This window comes from Herpailurus yagouaroundi, unplaced genomic scaffold, assembly GCF_014898765.1.
Source record: "Herpailurus yagouaroundi ecotype Mexico unplaced genomic scaffold, PumYag 192, whole genome shotgun sequence".
Taxonomy (NCBI): Eukaryota; Metazoa; Chordata; class Mammalia; order Carnivora; family Felidae; genus Herpailurus; species Herpailurus yagouaroundi.
Window position 1 is genome coordinate 10,685,345 of NW_024412423.1, and position 22,555 is coordinate 10,707,899.

The window sequence follows — 22,555 nt, forward strand, 5'->3', positions numbered from 1 at the left end:
AGGCTGAGGCCATCTGGGCTAATAAAGGGACTGACTTAATTGAATCTCTGACACTGGTCACTCAAGCTTGCCTGGATTCTCAGGGAAAGGTCAGTTACAACCGTGCAAAGAAGTTTCTTCAGCCATTCAGTCAATGTCTTACTGGTACCTGTTTCCTTACTGACAAGATAACGATTTCCCTACTTATAAGATAAATGATAAACTTCACAGAAATGAAGGAATATCTCGAGTACCTAAATAAATACATAATTTTAGTATTTTCGCTGGCAAGAAGATAGAATAAGAGGAAGCAGGCACAAGTGTAGCAGTCAGATAGGAAATCACGAACACCCTTGAATTCTATGGTGGGGGCATTCAGGTTTGAGAAGGGCAACCCTGAACTACCAGGCAAGTTTGAACTGGTGTCCACAGAAAAAGAGGAATGGATACTCATCATCCTGGGGCAGCGTTACAAGAGTCACTGTGAGGATATATCAGATGTGAATTTCTTTCATTTTTGTGGCTGATTGTACCTGGTGAAGTTCAGGCTAGGAAGTCATTGGAGTGTCTATGTTATCTACCATTAATCCTGTAAAGAGTCTAAGGGAGGTGATGAGATTTTTCATTTGCATATTTTATTAGTTAATTGGGGACATCCTTCTGATGCTCATCCATGCACTTTCATTTCAGATGCTTAGTGAAGTCTTAATGTCAGATGAAGTGTCTGCTCACAAATTGGAACTTTCTCTTTCCCTGTCCCCCCTCAGAATCTGGACACCCCCCCAGAATGTGGACATTCCCCAAATTGTGTGTGTGTGTGTGTGTGTATACTGGAGTACAGAGACATAAAGGAAGGTGATCATAACACACAAGACTAATCTTAAACTTCTTTGAAACTCTAAGAACCATTTCCAATAACTAGAGAGTAATTTTTATCTTAGTAAAAAAATGGTTAAATGAAACGTAATGAGCCCTACAATTGTGAAGTTAGGTTCAGTTTGAGTATGTGTGCTGATCACGTCCCAGACATACCAGAGTGATCCATTTCTTCAGATAATTTTGAAAACCTCAGGTTTGATCTCGAAAAACTTTTAATGTTAAAACAGTTGGTCTTTATTATGCCTCACCTCTAATTTGACTAATGGGAGACACAGTAAGAACAACCTATAAGCAAGGTCTTGGAATGTAAACACAGGGCTGTGCACGCCCCTTCCTGCTCCGCCCACTTTCTAATTTCATAGCGATATTGTGAATTCATATAGCAGACCTGTTTTAATCAGCACGTTTTAAAAGAAGGAAAATATTCAGATCAACAAAGAGTGTTTTAATTTAGCCTGATGAGCTATATTTCAAACAGCCATGTAGATAGGAGGATTAAGAAGCATTTGCTTACACGTGCACACACACACACACACACACACACACACACACACCCCTCCCCGTTTGAAGCAAACTTTTGTAATCAAAAGATTGCAGGACTGAACTCCTTGGGAGACATGCCGTCTAAGAACCCACAACTTCACAGAGAAGTTTAATTACTACATTGCCCCACGGAGCTTACCCTCAACTCTGCTGAGTAGATTTCATGTTAACCTTATAAACAAAATGTCTAAACTCTTACTGCTCAGAATAAAATATGGCTGTAAATTTTCTCAAGCAATCAGTCCCAACATGAAGAATCTCCAAAGAAAACAACCGTTTATAAGCTGATGTGGTAATGTCACATACCAGATACCAGGCAACCAAGATCCAATATGAGTTTTCTTCCTCGTGTGAAGGTCTAGTTCACTCACCTGAATAAACTGGCCTCTGATATACATTACATCACGAGTATGAGGTCAGAATTTTCTTCCTTAGATAATGCTCAGTGTAAAAACATGGGAAGCCTGTGTATCTCTCAATAGCTGGGGAGTTACAATGATTTTGAAGGGTATATAACTGAGGACAAAGTTTTAAAGCCTTGAATCCAAATTATGAAGTGTTCCACATTGGACAAATCACTCCACATGGAGATGCCTGATAACTGTTGTCAGGGACTGAATTGGTAACTCTTATCCTGACACGTAGCTTTTCTCTTAAAATCTGTAGTTACCTTGGTGTCCAAGCAGGAACTGAAAGGTAATTAAAAACAATTGTGAAGGTCACACAGGAGACTAAAGAATCCAAGGAAATGGATTACTCTGTATCTTTATCTTTCACAAGCGTTAACAGATTGGAATTGTGGGTTTGTCGTTTTTGGCAAATGCGTTGATTTCGTACTGCCGGAAATATTTGGCTTTGCAAAATGTGTTTTGGTCAGGTAGACTCATAACCCGAGCCATCCATCACTGGCGTAATGTCAGAACTAGGATCATTTGGTAGGTGGAAGAACATGAATTTCCCAGGATATGTAGCAAAGGGAGGTCCCTGGATGAACAGGTATCTGGTGTGGTACCACATGGCCCAAGTGCTGGCAGCAGCTGCAGCCCGTTTTCTGCTTCCTTCCCCCAGGGCATACGTCTGCAACTCACAGAGTGACTCAGACCTTCCCGACTGTGTGCAGGACCACAGTTTCTTTGAAAAGTGGGAAGAGGTCCACTGTAGGTCTGGGTTGGTCTAGAACGGATAGGTACTCCCTGAGCAGGCTGGCCATTCTAATCTCTGCTGTGCTGGGCAGCTGGAAGCCTCGGGGGACTTAAGGGCATGGCCCAAACCTAGCTTAAGTATCTCCCACAATGGTCAGGGCACATCAAACTCACCAGCCCCTCTCCAGGCAACAGCGGTCTCTCAGTGGCCAGCTTTTTCTGAAATGTGGGATGGCACCGTGCCATAGGTCTAGCCATGCAGTGGTTGTGAGTGGGGTATGACGGTAGACGATATGTCACTACTCTGGTCCTGACTGAACACAAGTTTGCCTCTGTGGGTCGTGCTCCATGTAAATGGCAAATTTTCCAAGCTGTTCTTTGCGTGTGCCTACTATAACTCAAATAGACTGAGACTCTGTCTGCATACATATGCAAACATTGTCCCTTGGAGGGGTAGCCAGGCCAGCTCCAGCATGTTAGGAAGCCTGAAGAGTTGGCCTGTGACATGAGGCTGCGATGTTGTTACTCCCACAAACAGGGATAAAATTGCACTCCTTGTCTGAATTGCATCTTGAGTACCTGACCCCAAGTCCTCTGTCCCCACACTGACTTCCATTCAAACTCTGCAGCCTGGAAGGTTAGCAACCAGCTGATACATCTGTGTGGTAACAAGCTTTCAATAGTTAACCAAATGTGAGGAGGGGCACCTGGGTGGCTCACTCAGTTAAGCGTCCAACTTCCACTCAGGTCGTGGTCTCATGGTTTGTGAGCTCAAGCCCCGCGTCGGGCTCTGTGCTGACAGCTCAGAGCCTGGAGCCTGCTTCGGATTCTGTCTCCCTCTCTCTCTGCCCCTCCCTGCTCGTGCTCTGTCTCTCACAAATACATAAATGTTGAAAAAAAAATTTTTTTTAGTGTGATGGTAGCTAAAATCTCTTCCCCTTTTTGTGGACCTGCAAACTTTCCTCAGGCTCAAAGCATGCTTTGCCTTTCATGTCCATTCTGGTACTGTTGGAGACAAGCTCCTGGTATAATTTTCCCAGATATTTTGGCTTGGGTTCAAATCCTTTCACCAGGTGCTTTGCCACGTTCACGGACATTGTTTTTGAACTGCCTCACTTCGGAGCCAATATGGCAGATCTGTAGTGTCACCGTTTGGGGATTTATACTTCTTCATGGTCATCTGCGCACATCCTGGCAAATGCCAGGGAATAAGGATTCTCCACTATTCCTTTGAGATTTAGGCTCCTTTGGAGTTTGGTGGCTGGCGTTGGAGGGGGGTATTCCTATTAATAGATGAACGAGGAATTGAACAGAGAGACTATTTAAAGATAAGCTCTTGCAGCACACACAGAAAGCGGGAATGTCAGTTCCCAGTTTTGGACTGTCTGGGATGAGAAGGAATGCTCTTGAGCCCCAGCTGCTTCTTATTTGGCTCACCATGAAAAACGCCCCCCCTGGAATGCCTGCTTTATAGGTGCCACATGGTTCTTGCAGCTGAACCGGGTTTTTCTGTAACTTGGCTGTTTCACATGCAAAATATTTTAAGTCAGAGACACATTAGCTTACAGTACCTTAATTTCAATCTCCTAAGCTAAAAATTTAAGACAAAACTTGGGTTTTTTTTTTTTTTAAATTAACATAGGGAGGGGCTGCTTGTAGGGCAAAGGGAGGTCAAAATGTTTCATTTCAGCTTAATACCAAGATCGTTACCCTGATTGTTTTGCGATTTTTCTGATGGTGTTGTTTTCAGGGTCGAGGCAGTTTTATAACAAACAAGAAACTGTTTTTGAAAACTTATGCTAGAAAGGAAGGAATAAACATGTGCCTTTGTAAAACCCAAATCCAGTGATATCAGACTGATTTTTCCACCTAATTTCTCAATCCCTTCTTAAGAATATAAATATTTAACTAAAATTCATTACCTACATATTTGAATTAACTGTCCTGAGTTCAGTGTTTTTGTGTTTTTGTGGTAAGAGAACCAACTCTCTAGCCTTTGAAGCTTGCCAAGATCAATGAAAAGGAAGGATTTGAGGAAAACAAGATTCATTAGCAACTCTCCTTGAACAGCCTCTTGATTCCCTTCCTATACTCAAGTAAGGCGAGTCTCTATTCTCTTCCAGGAATAAGCTCCCTCAGTATCACAGATCTGTGATTCATTTTGAAAGGAAATGCAGGGAGGTATGTATTTGTGGAGACATATTCAAAACGCGTGCCCTAAGCTTACCCCCTGGAGCCTTCAGGAACCATCCGTCCCTTCAACATCCAAATCACTGGGATCACCACCCAATCAGTGGTGCCCCTCCCCATATTTTCACAGATTTCCCAAAAGGGTTTGCTTTCCGGTTTACCTCCTTCTCTGAATACCTGTGCCTGGGGGGCAGCCTACCCCCTTTAATATTCCCTCACGCCATTCTAGACCAGCCCGCGGGCCACCTTGCTACACGGAGCCAGGGAGCACTGCTCACTTTGTAGTCTAGGGGAATGACACCTTCTGGAGCACATCTAAGAACAAATGGTGTTCCTGGCACTGGGCAACTTAAGAGCTGCAAAAAAAAAAAAAAAAAAAAAATGCAACTTGCAAAAGTACTATTAGCGCAAGACAGAAGTCTATGGAAAATGTTCTGGCTGATAGAAATTAGGTCACAGGGCGGAAGACCCTTTCAGGTTAGAGGGGAGGAGGGGAAGGGCTCAACTCTCCGAGCCGAAAGATCCAGGCCATCACGGTGTTTTTTTGAACAGAAAAGAATTTTGCCTTCTTCCTAAGCCTTTGCCTCCAGATGCTAAAATGACAGGTATTTTTATTGCCGTGCCAGATGGTTGGAGGAGAAAGGGAAGCCTGAGCTGAGACCACGGGGATGATTTAGGACTATGGCAAAGCCCCAAGATGAATTCCCTGGGTTCATCCCCTACTTGCCACTTCACGTTATAAATTCAGCCTTTCTCAGACTGTGAGCGAGGGGCAAAGACAGCTTTCAGAGCCAGGTTTCTCTTATCTACCCAACGTCAGCCAGTTGTTTACTCTATTGATTTAAAAATCTCCCTCCTGCCCTAGGTCTTTCTTACATTGCCAATTAGCTCGTTCCCGATGTCCTGTCACCAACATTAAGATCCCCCGATTAGGGATTTATAACTGCAATCTTATTTTTATTAAAGTTCTAGAGATGGGAAGTTTTCCCCTGTGTAATTCTTGTCTTGAGCATGAACATATTTGATTAAGGGAGAGGCAAATAAGTTTTTATTTTATAATTGATATTTGAGCGCTTGATGCAATCTAAATCAAAGTCTTCAATTATTCTTTATCCTTCACATAGCTACTTCATCGAATATAAAATTAACGTCTACCTATAAATTTCCTTTATGTTGCGCTAAAAGTTAAGTAAATTGAACAAAGGTCTTCACCTATGGAAAAATCAGAAAGTGTTGTGTTTAGGTATAACTATGTCCAAAACAGTTAAGTAGCCAGAAAAATCTACTCCTTATCAGAGAACATTAGTTGGCTATTTCTTTTTTTTTTTTTTTTAAGATTTTATTTATTTTTGGGACAGAGAGAGACACAGCATGAACGGGGGAGGGGCAGAGAGAGAGGGAGACACAGAATCTGAAACGGGCTCCAGGCTCTGAGCCGTCAGCCCAGAGCCCGACGCGGGGCTCGAACTCACGGACCGCGAGATCGTGACCTGGCTGAAGTCGGACGCTTTAACCGACTGAGCCACCCAGGCGCCCCTAATTGGCTATTTCAAACTACTTTATGAAAGGACCTAATGGAACTAGAAGCAGTGACCAGAGAATAATCAACTGAATGTAAGGACATCTTTAAAGGACAGACTGAAGTCTAGGAGGTGAATTTTCACTTGTATTGAAGAAATACAAATAGATCACCTTCTTCCTAAGAACCTTGGCTTAAATGCTCTTCCCTAAGATCCTAATCAAGAATCGCTTGTATGACATACTACATTTTCAGGTGCCGCTTGGAAAATAAGATTGAAATCCTACATATACTCTGCAGATCTTCCTCAACTTATGATGGGGTCATCCCAATACACGCATCAAAAATAGAAAATATCATAAGTTGAAATGCGTGTAGTATGTCTAACCAACCGTCAAAGCCTAGCCTAGCCTCCTATAAATGTACTCAGAACCCTTACATTAGCCTAAAGTTAGATAGAATCATCTCACCCAAGGCCTATTTTTATCATAAAGTGCAGAATATTTCATGCAATTGATTGAATACTTTACTAAAAGTGAAAAACAGAATGGTTGTATAGTAACAGAAAGGTTGTAAGTAGATTGGTTGTTGACCTTTGTGACTGAGAGGCTGACCAGGAGCTGGGGCTGCCCCGGCATGATGACAAGGTATTATACTGCATGTCACTGACCCAGGAAAAGATCAAAATTCAAAATTCAAAGTAGAGAATGCATAGAGCTTTTGGCCCATAATAAGGCTGAAAAATTGTTAAGTCAAACCACAGTATGTCCTGGGAGATCTGTATATTGTTTGTTTGTTTGTTTGTCATGTTTATTTATTTATTTTTGAAAGTGAGAAAAAGACAGAGAAAGAGTGGGGGGTGGGGAGGGGTGGAGACAGAAAGAGGGAAAGAGAGAATCCCAAGCAGGCTCTGTGCTGTCAGCGTGGAGCCTGACGCAGGGCTTGAATTCATGAACCATGAGATCATGACCTGAGCCAAAATCAAGAGTTGGATGCTTAACCGACTGAGCCACCTGGATGCCCTGCCTGTACACTGTTTAAAGGAAAAACAATCATAATATGAAACAGGGAATTTGAAGGTATTAGAAAGTGTGGGGGATGCCTGGATGGCTCAGTTGGTGGGCAGCTGACTCTTGATTTCAGCCTCGGTTATGGTCTTGCATTTCATGGGTTTGAGCCCCATATCAGGCTCTGCGCCGACAGTGCGGAGCCTGTTGGTGATTCTCTCGCGCGCTCACTCTCTCTGTCCATTCAGTGTGCTCTCTCTCTCTCTTTCTATCAAAATAAATACATAAATAAATTTTTTAAAAAGAACATTTGAAGGTATTAGAAAATGTGGGACTGAACTGAAAAGACGAAACAAAAGCAATCATTGAACGTTTTATTCAGCTGGGAAAATGCAGTCTTCATCCCAATTTGGCTCAACACATGTTTTGTTTTGAGCTCCCTTGCTGTACATAACATGGTAGTCCTTTAAATGACTACCTATAGAAGGAGTTCACACACCTAGAATCTCCTGTTCCTTCGAAAAGACAAGGGCAGGTTAGCCACGGAGGAAGGCAGAGGTAAGGTTGAGAAAAGGAATCAGTAAAACCCACACATTTCAAACAACAAGAGCTTTCACTCCTTCTCTTGTGGAATGTCAAGAGGCTGCCTTATGCTGGAGAATGTTCCCTGGTGGCGCTCTCTTCCCCTGCTGTGGAAAGGAGCCTCATGACCACTGAGTTACAGTTGCAGCTCTGTAAGGATATTCCGTGAAGCTTTCTGTCAGAACAGCAAAGGCAGAAGGTGGAACTCGGTTGGTGTGGTGGGGAGCTGCCTTTCAATGTACGTTATGGAGTCTCTGAAAGCAACTCTCTGTCACTGAACACCTCCCACAACTAAGGCCCTGAAAGCCCTGCCATCATATTCATTTATTTTGCACAAAGGGGATTCTAACCAGGTTTATGAGGAGACTGTTAACTGTACATATTATCCTTGAAATGTGCCCACTAGCAGCCTTCACTTCTATAAGTTTATCAGCTTTACTCCAGATCCTATGAGAATCCAGATGCAGTGGGACACAAGACAAGTATATTTTGGTGGCATGTGTTGGTTGGAGATAGGCATCCCCATGTTTGGGATGGGGTACACATTCCAGATGTAAGAATACGTGTGGTAAGACAGGGCCTATTTTGAAAGATAGAAGGCACTTGAAAAGTGCGGTGAGCATTGCTGGGAATTTACCCAAGGGATACAGGAGTGCTGATGCCTCGGGGCACTTGTACCCCAATGTTGATAGCAGCGCTTTCAACAATAGCCAGATTATGGAAAGAGCCTAAATGTCCATCACCTGACAAATGGATAAAGAAGACGTGGTTTATATACACAATGGAATACTACTTGGCAATGAGAAAGAATGAAACCTGGCCATTTGCAGCAACGTGGATGGAATTGGAGAGTGTTATGCTAAGTGAAATAAGTCAGGCAGAGAAAGACAGATACCATATGTTTTCGCTCATATGTGGATCCTGAGAAACTTAACAGAAAACCATGGGGAAGGGGATGGGGAAAAAGAAAAGTTATGGAGAAGGAGGGAGGCAAACCATAAGGGACTCTTAAATACTGAGAACAAACTGTGGGTTGATGGGGAGTGGGGAGGGGGGAAAGTGGGTGATGGGCATTGAGGAGGGCACCTGTTGTGATGAGCACTGGGTGTTGTATGGAAACCAATTTGACAGTAAATTATATTTAATATAAAAAATAAAAAAATAAGTGAATAAAAAAGTGCATTGAGGTAGTCAGTACCCAACATAAACTTTGCTTACCCCACAATTTTGCCCTAAAGCACTGGCCTTGAGTAAGGATGGGACCCTGCTTTGAGGGCAGCCATGGGTGACTCATTGATGATGGCCAACGCAAAACAGAAGAACAACCCAGACGTCTGGTTGACCTCGGCTTCAGATGCTCCTCTACATTTCATTGTTGAACAGGAATCTGCCACCAGGAGCCCATCTTGCTTGTCAGCAAAGAGGCAAGGCTTGCTGTTTTTACTGGCCAGGGTTCGTTGGCCAAATAATCTGCCCCAATTGGAGATTTCACTGGAAAATAGTCTCATGTTTTGCTTTTGTTTTTTGTTTTTTGTTTTACTTTCAGTAGAACTGAAGAACACAAAACAGAAGTGAAAGTGGATGCTGCTGCCTCTCTGGGGTCACAGGCAAGGCATCAGCACATCCTGGACTGCTCAGGTTATCTGAGAACAAGTTGTACCCATCAGTCAGCAGGCATAAACATGGCAACATGAAAAAATTAAGCCACTTGATAAACCACTACAAGAAGGGATTTTTTTTTCAACATCTGCCTGGAGTAGGTAGAGGAAAATATTACAGGTAATTGAGTCAGGCTTCAGAAACCTGAAGCGTCATAAACCACCCTTCCCTGCCCCCCAAAAGAACTGATAAGGTCTGCAGGTTTAATACTGATGCAAAAGCAAAAAGAAAGGGTTACCCTTTTTTTTTTAAACTCTAGAACTTTCCTTGGAAAGGAATTCAAAGCAGAAGGTAAAATAAATGAATCCTGTCCACCAGGCTGATTAAAGAGTAGCAACTGTGTTGTCAACCCTGCCAGGACTCAAATGGTCCTATAGAATTCAGAATTGGAGGCGCTCGTAAGCCTCTTGATCTAGACAAATGGACAACAGACATCTGCCTGAAGGTGAAGAGCTGTTTTACTAACTGTCTCGTGTGGTAATTGACAGAAGCTGACAACAAAAATGGCAGAGATGTAGGTTAGGGGGTCAGTCATCTGCCAAGATCTGTTACCTTGGGGAAGGCAACAGTGCAGGGGTGGGTGTGGGAACAGACCTCGTCTGTCCTGGGCCAGATAATTTTTGTTCATGTTTCTCTTCCATTCACACTTCAAATCATGCCTCGCTGCTGCCTATTTCGTGAGACCCTCTGTGTGTGCGAACACAAGGACGTGCAAGATGAAGATTTTAATTGGCCCTTGTCCTGGTCATTAGTTCATAGTTTGTGAGTAGGAAACTATGGTAACAATAATAAAAGTCATCGTAATTTTTAAAAGGGAAAGAGTATAAGAATATATACTCATTCTTCTAAGTGTATCACTAGAGCTAATAGCAAAAGCAAACAAAAAAGTAACGACAGACCCAATATCCATCAATGCATTGAAATATTAATCAGTCACTAGACAAAATGAGGCGGACCTATGTATTTTACATGAAAAGACGTCCATAAGATTCTTTCAATTTTTAAGAAATTAAGTTGGGAACAAGATCCAAACTTTGACCTGATTTTGTGTTAAAAGGAAAAGAAATATTTTTTGATACACTCAAGGGGAAGGATCTGGAAGAGTACACTCAAACGCACACTTGAAGAATAGGTTTGAAAAGTAAGGTTTGGGGGCGCCTGGGTGGCGCAGTCGGTTAAGCGTCCGACTTCAGCCAGGTCACGATCTCGCGGTCCGTGAGTTCGAGCCCCGCGTCAGGCTCTGGGCTGATGGCTCAGAGCCTGGAGCCTGTTTCCGATTCTGTGTCTCCCTCTCTCTCTCTGCCCCTCCCCCGTTCATGCTCTGTCTCTCTCTGTCCCAAAAATAAGTAAACGTTGAAGAAAAGTAAGGTTTGGATTTTCATTTTCTAATGAATTAACTTCTTTACTACTGATATTTTTAAAAATGAACATAGATTAGTGGATTAATTTTTTTAATAGTCAATTTTTTTGTTTAAAAATGAGGGAAATGATGAATAGAAAAAAGAATATGGAAAGAGCTGAGAGATATGTTTTCAAAATTTTCACTTTTGCCTGCAGAGCACCTTGTATGCCAAGAACAATTAATTTCATTGTGATGATTTAGTTGGTATTCAATTCCAGTGGGTAAGTTAAGATTGATAGTCTCTTTAAAATTTCCGTGTATGTGTGTGTGTAATTTACGCTCACACATTGAGAGAAGGAAGGAGAAATTATGTAATCGTTTCCGCTTTTCCTCTTTCTTTTCTCTACTTTGGGAAGCCTTTGTTACTCTTGTTTGCTTTTGTTCTCTCACCGTCTCTCTTTTGTGCACAATTGTTATTTGCTTTCAAACAGAGAGTACAAATTGTAAATTTTTCGATTACAAGTGACAGAAACCCAGCTCAAACTAGCCTATGGTAATAAGGAAAGCAGACTGGGAATTGGGGATGATGTGAATTAGAAACCAGGGGCTGAAGTTTTTTCATCAACATTTTCTTTCTCTTTCCCCCCCTCAGTACCACCTTTCTCTATGTTGGCTTCATTCTCAATTAGGCGGTCGACTCAGGGAGCAAAGATGGCCACCACAGCTGCCCTAGACTGAAATCACCCTCAGAGCCAACAACCCTACAGAACAAGAGCAAATGCCTCTCTGTCTGTTGCTCAACCAATCTCCCATTCTTGTGCAATCTCTATGGCCACTAGAATGAGAGACTCCGATTGGTTAGTTTTGGCCATGTGCCCATCCCCACAGTAAAGGAGGCAGGTCAAATGATAAACAAAGCTATCAACTGAGGAAGGGTGAGTTCCCCCTTTTTTTCCCCAGAAGAAAAAGATAACAGCTATTACCAGAAGGGAGAGGGTCTACTTAAGTAGGCAAAAATTACAGATACATGCTAAACGTGGGATTTTAAAATGTGTCACGTTCCATGTGAAGAAGTAACAGAGCTGCTCTCATTTTCTTGGTCTTCATAAATTCTTGAAAGTTCGGCTTCCATGAGTTCTTAAAAATTCTGTCAGTGGATTGGAAGACTTGACTGCCTGTGATTTTCTTCCCTTGTGTATCCTGTCTCGAGCACAAGGCTCTTTCTCTGACTTGCTCAACTGTCCTGTCACTTGCCTTTCCAGTGATTTATCTCCAAAGGAAACTGGCAAAATGAAAAATTCTGACTTTAAAGCTTTCCTCCTTGATTCCCGGGCCGGGGGGGGCAGAAAATACAGTGTTTCAGATAGGCGTTTTAAAAGTCTTGAGCTGGTGAGTTTTGCATAAAAATAACTTATGTTCTTTCCCCCCAAGGCAGGAGTCCTTTAAAAAAAAGCAGGTGTTCCGGATACTAGAGATGACAAACAGCTTTATAACTAACACAAGGAAGAACAGAGGACAGTGAACTCGCCTGCCAAGTGTTAAAGCCAAGGGCAAAATAGTCCAAAATGGATTTTTCTAGAACCATTTCAAAGCAGGGGAAGCCAAAGGATTAGTAAAACAGTGAGCCTATAGTCTGGTCACTTTGAAGTCTGATGTATTAGCTAGGTTGCTAATGGCATACATTTACACAGATCTTTTCAAGGGAAAAGATTTTTTCCTTCAGCCAAGCATGAAGATATGATAGCTTTTTCCTCTGTTCTCAGATCATGCTAAGCATCTTCAGCATCTGTTGCATAGTCTACATGGAGTGGGGCCATTGCCAAGATATTTCCAGAATATACACTGGATGCCTTAGCTCACTGATTGCAAAGGCTTGTTTTCTGTTTGTTTAGTTGTTGTTTTGGAGGGAGGGAGAGGGAGTTTGGGATTAAGTTTGGAGAATCAGGCAGGCTCTTTTGTTAAGGAAGCACAAACAGGGGCACCTGGGTAGCTCAGCGGGGTTGAGCGGTTGGTTGAGCATCTTACTTTGGCTCAGGTCATGATCTCACGGTTCGGTTCGTGAGTACAAGCCCCAAGCTGCACATCGGGCTCGCTCCTGTCAGTAGAGCCCCCTTAGGATTCTCTGTCTGCCCCCTCCCCCACTTTCTGCCCCTCCCCCTCCTCTCTCTCAAAAATAAATAAACATTAAAAAAAAAAGCACATGCAATCTGAAGGGCCATATATTCTGCAGTTCCTCAGTCAGTCAGCCCAAGGATGAAGTAGTGTTTTGTTCTATTTTGTTAGTTTACGCTCCTGGTTTCCTTCTTTGGTAACATCTTCAGAGCACATCAGTAATTTCCTTCCAACCCTTATTGATGCGTTTTCTACCAAGCATCAATTTTTCCAATACTGTGTAACTGTCACATCCATCTGTTACCTTCCACCTAGACCTGAAGTTGGTTAGCCTCCTGTTTTTCCCTCTGACAACACTGCCATCCATTTTGACAGAATGGTTTAGGAAAGATGCTTAGGGAGCAGGCATGGTGAGGGTGATTTTTCACTTTCCCTAGAACAGAGCTGTCCGACAGATATACAATGTGAGCAAAACATGGGGGTTTCAGTTTTAAGGTAGTGAGATTTAAACAAAAAAAAAAAATTTACAGGAGAAATTGATTTTCAGTATTTGATTTAATCTGATATATCCAGACATTATACAATTATTAATGAGATTGTTTCCATTCTCTTTTCTGTACTAAGATGGTGAAATACTGGTGGGCATTGTACAGTGACCACACATCTCAGTTTGGACTAGCCACAGTCCAAGTTCTCAGTAACCACCTCTGCCTACTGGCTACTGTATTGGACAGCGTGGCCCTAGAGGGTCCCTGGAGACTATCCTTAAATTATTTGCTGTGGACATGTTATGCTTTTATATAATACTACATAGTATAGTCTGAGAAGTACAGGATGCTATGAACAATAGAATTGTGGTGTGTTTTTTTTTTCCAAAAACACTCATTTCCTCAAATCCGTACCAAGATTCCAAGCTCTTTTCCCCTCGTCCATCTAGCTAGCAAAGCCACTGCCAAGGTCATGACAGGTTTTAGAAAATGTGGAAAGTGAGAGCCGAGGAAAAGCCTTCCACATTTCGAAGTCACAATTCTTAAATTCCACGTTAGATACCAAACATTTTCAGATGTATGTCCCTCATTATTTATGATTCTCACAGACGTTTTCCGTCCCCCGCGTGATTTCCCGCTACCTGACTTGTTCTGGAAAGTATTTTGTGTTCCAGTCTCAGTCGTCCAAGGTTCGGGAACAGTTCATCTCTCCACCTCAGCTGCATGTGTTTAATAGCCCTGCTTGACCTTCCACCGGGGAGGATGTTGTAGGAGCTCGACTTTCTCTGAAGACTCGCTGTCTGGGGATGAGCAGCGTGCCGTGACATTGTCCTCACAGATGCTTTGCAAGCACTTTGAATGTTTCAGCATTTCCACCTGGGTTTCCTGAATATATGGTTGACGGCATCGCTGGTTGTTTTTGTATGTGTGTGGTGCCAGTCGAAGAGGTAGATTGATAGGACCCTCCTTGAATCACTTCGTTATTTGAGAACTACTCTGAACACTCTTGGCTTCTTAGTGGTGGGGTGGTTGGGTGCTCAGCAGTCCCAGCTGGTTCCTCTGCCTGGGACTCTTCTCCTCTCAATGTTCACTGGTTTGGCTCCCTCTCAGCCTTCAAATCATGGAGGTCTTCCCTGACCACCTAGTGTTCTATTGGATCCTTAATTTTTTTTTTTTTTTTTTTTTTGCCACAGCAGTCTGTTTTCTGCCTTTACAGCTCTTAGCAACACTGAAATGCACTTGTTTATTGACTCTGTCAAAGGGCAGCCCTGTGTGTCCATTCTGTCCACCCCAATATATCCTAAACAACTAGCTCGTTGCCCAGGGCATAGCAGGTGCTCAACTATATTAATTTGCTGGATAAGTGCATAACAAGTTATATTTTTCCAAGAACTGTATTCTTCCATTTGGATCACATTGGTGGTAAACTCATCAAAATCATATTGACGGCCCTAGAGTTAAAAATACTGACAACGCTTTTCTCACTAAAGATGTTCCATTTTTCAAAATACTTGTATTTCATCAGTTCTTGAATTGTGTGTCAAATCACTCACAGTGGCCTGGGAAGAATGTTAGGTGCCTTTGACAATCCAATGCTAAATATCAAATGAGTCACATTTTCTTTTTCTTTTTTTTAATTTTTTTTTTTTTAACGTTTATTTATTTTTGGGACAGAGAGAGACAGAGCATGAACGGGGGAGGGGCAGAGAGAGAAGGAGACACAGAATCGGAAACAGGCTCCAGGCTCTGAGCCATCAGCCCAGAGTCCGACGCGGGGCTCGAACTCACGGATCGCGAGATCGTGACCTGGCTGAAGTCGGACGCTTAACCGACTGCGCCACCCAGGCGCCCCAAATGAGTCACATTTTCAAAACTCTTAAATTGCCAGAACACCAGCGACAATACTTAAACACGAACTGAAAGTCTTTCTGAATAACATCTCACGTAATCTAAGGACTTATAATAAAAGTAGGGCCGTGGATGACTATACACATACCCCATAGGAACCCAAGATGTACTTCAATTCCAGTTCGAGAAACAAAGCATCCCAGTGCTATTTAATGCCGTGATATAAGTAGAGAAGAAATGAACTCTACAGTCAGCTAGCACAGCACTGGGCTTCAGAACCCACATTTCCAGGGAAATTTCCAGGGAATTCATGCAGGTGCTATAGGCCTTCCACAGTTCATTTGTTTGGCAAATACTTATTAATATTCTTATGTGTCCAGGTTTAAGTTCTCTTAGGATACTGACTTATTCAGTTATCATAACAATCTTGTGAGATAGGCACTATGAGCATCCCATTTTGTAGTTGTGGAAACTAAGGCCTGGCCACATTCCCTAACTTCAAAGATGGTACGAAATGAAGCTGAGATTTGAACCCAGGAAGTCTGACACCGAGATCAGTGTGCCTAACCTCTACTCTGCAGGGCTGCCCTAGACTTTAAATTTACAAGCCTTTAGTCTATCAACAATTACATCTTTCTCTCTTCTTCCCACAAACCACCTTTAAAACATTTCCCATGATTTACAAGGAACATTTTTCATCGGCCATCAGCTTTCCTCATCTAGTTCAATATGAATTTCGCTTTTCTCCCCTTGTTTTCTTCTAAAGGGGACCATATGTCCCCAAGCTGAGGAATTGGGAACTGGAAGCTATAAATTTAGAGGAAAAAGTAAAACTCACAACACAGTCATATCTAAGAAGACTGAAAACTGTACTTCATTTTCTGAACTAGTTTTTCTTCCGAAAAGCTGTTTGGAAACAGGATTTATTCTGCTTTGGAAAAGAGGGGATTATAATTACTTATGCATTCCATTCACTGCCGGCTTTCTCCTGCTGCTTAGAGGTAACCAGTTCGAATGTCTCTGTGTGGCTTATCCAAGGGTAAAAAGATTTTGTTCTATTAACCCACTAGAAACTGCTCAGGGATAAAGCCAAAAACCAGTGCATCCTGGCTTTAATCCCCATAGCATCAAAATCTCCTTGTTGCACTTCATAGTAATGAGCGTCGTCTGTCGACCCATCTAATCATCTTCAAGTGCATGGGTTTGGTCTCAAGATAGAATAGGTAAGAAAAAAGGTGAGTTACTTATAAAGACAACAGAAACTCTGAATCTAAGATATAGCACAGGAATACTCAAAGCACAGATGATGTGCTATAGTGAAATCATTATCAAAATGAAGAAGAGAGACTGTAGTTGCCTGGAAGACTGAATTCAGCTAAATCCACAGTGTGGTTACAATTGATAAGTAATCAGTGGAATGCGTTTTCGTAAATCTCCTGTTCTGCCACCAGGGCAGGTCCATGCGAACGTGGCACGGTGTTCAGAAGTTGACCCACATTCCTCTTCAAATCACTTAACTACACTCAGCTGACCTGCATTCCTTTTTAGAACAATCTAATCAAATTCATTTCAAATACCAAAACCTCCAGTTCAAGATTTAATCGGTGTTTATGCACACACGTGAAATCTCTAGTGTCCACGTGTGCCCTTGACGATGAAGACTCCATGTTTACAGAATTTTGCAGAACTTCCCAGCCATAGTTTTTCAATCTTATATGGATTCCCTCTCTCTCTCTTCTCCTTCCCCTCCCCCTTCCCCTTCCCTTTCCCCCTTCCCTTCCCCCCCCTCCCCATCCCCCTCCTCTCTTTCTTAAGAGGTCTTTAATCGGTGGGATATACCAACTGTTGACAACACCCATCCTGGGCCTGAGTCTAAGAAACTATTTCTCTCTCCTGTTCACCCACATTGGAAAGTAGTGTAAGCCAGTAGGCAAATTACTAATGTGGAAGCTCTGGAAAATATATCAATCCCATGGTATAGCATAAAGAATCTGGCTGACTAGTTAATAACTAAGATATTGTTATATACACGTGTCATATTATGGAAGCAAATATGCTGACTGTTTGGCACCTTACAGCATTTTCATTTATCCCTAATGAAGTTGAATACTCTGATGTCAGAGGGCTATGTAAATCACCAACAGCAAAAAAACCAAATGTATGGAAAAGTTGAATAATCAGACTGCATTTTGAAGGATTTAAAACACTCCTCAGTTATTGTTGTAGAGTGTTAGGAATTTCCCTTGCAGACAAAAATGTTGGATGTAAAAGTTTGCTTAGAAATAACCATCTTATGGCGACATGACAGGTCCACGGCCTTAATTTACACCAGTGACTAGGGTAGCTATTCATGAAGATAAAAAAAAGACACAAGTACCCAATCAAAGCCAAACACAGACAAGTAAGATTGACTTTATTCAGGTTTTGGCAATGCCCTGAGCACCCTAAATCCAAGCATCTGAGTGTTTCTGCACGGGCATTTTGTGTTAGACTTTTACAGGGAGGGAGAGGCAAGTTGCAGGTGGGGTGATGTATTGTTGGGATTGCTTTGCAATCAAGGGAAGTCTAGATCAGTTAGCTGAACAGGAAATGTTTTTTCTGTGTGTAGCAAGTTTCAGAGGGACAAACAGTTGAATCTCAGCTATTCGTTCATGAGACAAAGAAAGGGAAGTTGGAGGGTCTGTGTCTAGTCCTGCCAGCACGTTCATGCAGAAGGGGAAAGTCTCTGTTTGGCCTTGGTCATAAGTAAACAAGGGAATCACCTACAGAGCTTATGGAGTCATGAGAAAGAGGAGACCATGAGTTTTATCAATTATACGGGGAGTTGGCTTTTTGTGGTAAGACATTTCCCGGAACACGAAAAGGTGGGGGCATTTCTCATCCGTTGCTGATTTCTGGGAGCACAAGCCTCAGGCACATTTTACTGTTGTCAATGCTAGTCTGATTCAGATTGGAGGCGTCAGTAGACAGATAAGGAGATGGGATATAACCCAGGGGGAGTCTGTTCAAACAGAACCAAAGGTAACAAGCCACCCTGAGGGGGAAAATATTTTCCATAAAAATTATCTGGAAAAATGTGGTCCATGGGTGGCTCTCAGTCAGTGAAACATTGAACTCTTGACCTCAGCTCAGGTCTTGATCTCAGGGCCCTGAGTTCAGGTCCACATTGGATGTGGAGTCTACTTTAAAAAAAAAAGGAACCGGGGGGGGGGGGGGTGGGGGGAAGGTGACCTATTACACATGATGTAAGTGGAATTCCTGGGAAATCCGTTGGGGTCAGGATGGTGAAGAAATGCTACTTTTAAATGAAAACTGGAGGTTTTTGGATGAAGCTTTACAAGAATGGGCAGGGAGTCTCTCGGGGGTGCAGGTGAAGTGGGAGCCCAAGTCAACCTCAGGTAGAATAAAGTGCTAACCTGCAAAAATCTGGCAATTGGGTTAAAGTAAATGTAGTTAAATCCAGTCGTGAAATTTACATACTGCCTGCCTGAATAGAGTTTGGATCCAGACTTCCTCTAGGTATTTCAGCGGCTTTACAGATTCACTGTGCTCTGTGTTGGTAGCTCACTATGGAAAAGGAACACAGAGGAAAGATCATGGCCCCCAAACCGGTGGACCCCCCCAAAAAAAACCCTTTGCCCCCAGTAGAGTCTTTTTGTATTTTTGCCCCAAGCTACCTCAGAACACATCAAGACACTCTCCTTCATCTGATCATATTTTTGCACGTGATTTCATTGTTTCCATTTAAAAATACCAACAAAACTTCTAATGATCCGTAAGGATAGGTAAAGCATAGTAACAGGATTCGTTGAAATCCCAGGATAATCTCAGTGAGTCAGGTTAACAATCCATAAAGTTTCTTCTATATCAAATCTTTTATTAAAGCTGCCATATTATAAGCAGCTAAGCTGCTGGACTTGAATTTCATCTCCCTCCCAATTCTAAGTTTATTAGAAGTCTAAGATGAAGCAAAGGCTAAATCTTGCCCCAAGAAGAGAGAAAAGAAATACTGAAGGGGAGGGGCACCTGGGTGACTCAGTTGGTTGAGCTTCCGACTCTTGGTTCAGGTCATGGTCTGATGGTTCGTGAGATCGAGCCCCGCATCGGGCTCTGTGCTGACAAAGCCTCCTTGGAATTCTCTGTCTTCCTTTCTTTCTGCCCCTCTCCTGCTCATATCCTCTCAAAATAAATAAATTTAAAAAAATGTTCTTAAAGAAGGCAAAATCTACATTGAAAGAATAGGAAAACACGAGAATTGTTTTCTGCTTGATCATTGACAATGTTCTAGCAGGTTTATCCAATTTTTGTAGCACAATAAAGATATGTAATGGAAACTGGGTAAAAGGATAGAGGCAGATGTTTAATTGTAATAATTGAATGAACAATTAGATGTCAGCTCTTTGGCAGATGATATACAGTGAAATGCACTTCTGTACCAATTATTTTCAGTAGCTAGCTCTTGAGTATAAAAATGTGCTCAGTGTTGAATAGAAATTATGAAGAATATAAACTCCCTGGTATCTTGATGGGAGGTGACAGTTGAATAGTAGGGGATAAGAAATGGACACAAAGCAGAAATGGTGCTCCAAAATGGGAACATCCTGTGTGGTGTTAGGCACAGGTAGGAGTCTTCCTAAAAGGGGTAAATGGTCCAGTAGCGGAGGTTGCTAAGTGCTTTCATTGGTACTAACTAGCCTACCAAGGCAGCTGCTTGATTAGGAAACTGAGTATCAGACTGGTTGGTAATAAGCAATTGAAAGACTAGGCAGAGTAGTTCATGAACTTGATAAAAGAATCAACACGATGTTGAGGAAGCTGGCTTTCTTGCCATCCGCTCTATAATCTAGCAGCTCTGTTCCAACGCAACTACACTACCTCCACGCTTTGGCATGTGGTTTAAGATTTAGCAACAGATTGCACAGAAGAAGCAAACCAACAAACAATCCAAGCAAAAGCAAACTCATGGACTATGTAGGAAAGTATATATAAGCATAGGCTAAAATCACAGTGTAAAAATAATCACATGGAAACAATGGTAAACATGTAATCAAAAACATGTTAGAAAGAGAATAAACCATAACGAAAGAACTCTAAAAAAAATGGAAAAAATATCTGAAACAACATCTCAAAGATTGCTCTTTCACACTATGGCATGCTATTCCTTTGGCTGCCAAAACCAGAGAACTTTTTTTTCCCTGGGAAAACCCATTTTCTGTACCAGCAACACAGTCAGGCCCCTCTTGTGGAACCATTTAAACTGAATTAACACCTGACTCATTTTTAGAGCTAGTAGATGTTTACAGCAGTGGGAAGAAGATGTCCATTAATTACTCTTCAACAATTTAGTCCTTCAATAAATTAAAATCTGATTTTTAAAGAACAGGACGTCAAAATATTTAACAAGATGGCAGTGAAACTATGCTCTCTGTAGACCACGTCAAGGATGACACCAATTTCCATCCATATCTACTGGATGGAAGCAAGATGTGCTTTTCTTGGAGTTTATACAAGGCAAAAAAAAAAAAAAGGGAAAACACACAAAAAACGGTATTTTTATTTTAACCAGATGTGAATGAATTAAGCCCAATATTTTCAAGTATTTTTAGTGCCATATGATGTCATCTGATTTTATATTTTCTACTGAGGGATAATGTGTGTTTTCAAAATTGTGAAGCCACTTTCCATGTATGTACTTAAAGTCGTATGTATGATAAATGACAATAAACAAATTACAAGGCTGCAGGACACGCTCTTGGCTGTTTATGTCGAAAAGCAGAGAGGGAGAGATTTAGTTTTTCAATAGGAAATCAAATTAAAAGCATGTGAAATGTCTTCTGCTGGCCTTCAAGGTAGTCCTCATTGTAGTAATTATGTACTTGTCCAAAACAGGTCCAGAACAGGATTGCTGAGCTGTGTCCTCCTAATCCTACAACTTGCCTTTTTCCGGCCAACAGAGCAACCCATGGACTCCACAGGCACTGTGTGCAGTGTTCCACTAGTCATCCAGAGAACCCCAGTTTTTCATTTTTTTTTACTGTTTATTTATGAGAGAGGCAGAGCTTGAGTGGGGGGGGGGGGGGGGGGGGGGGGGGAGAGAGAGAGAGAGAGAGACACAGAATCTGAAGCAGACTCCAGGCTCTGAGCTGTCAGCAGAGAGCCCCATGTGGGGCTGGGACTCAAAGACCCCGAGATCGTGACCTGAGCTGAAGTCCTATAATGCTCAACCGAACTGAGCCACCCAGGTGCCCCCAGAGAACCCCAGTTTTTAAACAACCAGGTCCTTGCTGGTTGTTACATATTGGATCTATATTATAATGAACATATGTAATAATACAGTATTACATGCCATTAATATATAATACATTACCATTATTCTATGGAGTAAATATATTATCGATGATGTATCTTCACTGACAGGCTCACACATGCTACACATCCCCAGTGCCATTAACCCAGATTAAGTGCTGAGTTTCTCAGGATCGTGGCGCCACTCTTGCTTGCTTGGACCTGGCAAGGGAACAAAGGATGGATGGACGAGAACTTGCTTCCTCACACTTTTCTCTGGGGCAGCAACGGGCAAGTAGCCACACCCTGGAGCAAGAGAGTGGCCCTCCATAGCATTGCTGAGTGAACTTCTAGAGTCATCTCTCCTGGGAAAGAGATTTCTTAAAAACCATTTAAAGCTTTCCAAAGGGCAAAAGCGAGATGGTCGTGAGCCAATGTTACCATAAATGCTTCCACTCTCCCTGATTTCATTTCGGAAATAAGGAAGGAAAGACGCAGTCACCACTGCTGGCTTGCCCACACGCCTCACCAGCTGCCCACAGCCCCCCCCCCCATCCCCCCCATTGCTCCCTGTCTCCCATTAAGAAAAAGACGCTAAAAGTAAAGTTAATATTCCTGTAGGGACGGTGATGTGTTCAACGCTGTACAATTAAAAAGCCATTATTTCAGACCAAAGTCTCCAGCCAGCACCCACGCTTGAGCAAAGCACGTTCCGGGCCAAGCCCCCTTGTCCTCCTCTCCCTGGCGAAGTCCTGGAGGGGACGAGCCTCCGGGCGGGAAGGAGGAGTGGGGGCGAGGACTCCGTGCCAGCGCCACATCCTCTGCCAAAGGCTCCGCAGGCACAGCAGTGTCCCAGTACTGTGCCCACCTTCCGTTTCCCCTCCCCGAGTCCCTCGTCCCGGTCCAGGCCGGACCCCGCTGGACTGATTTGGAGACCAATGAGGTGGCAGCGGCTGACGCGTGGATCCCGGTGAGGGTCG

The 22,555-nt window shown here is 42.6% G+C and overlaps 1 protein-coding gene across 3 annotated transcripts in view; it reads left to right on the plus strand.

Moving 5' to 3' along the window:
- Positions 1-22,214: 22,214 nt before the first annotated feature.
- SNCAIP (synuclein alpha interacting protein) overlaps positions 22,215-22,555 on the plus strand; it is a 165,158-nt gene continuing 164,817 nt past the window's right edge. Inside the window, exon 1 of one of the 3 annotated variants that reach the window (XM_040444324.1) lies at positions 22,215-22,545. The gene's annotated coding sequence lies outside the window, so the exon portion shown is untranslated. The remainder of the gene's footprint in view (positions 22,546-22,555) is intronic. The other 2 variants (XM_040444329.1, XM_040444327.1) reach the window with 2 other exon arrangements.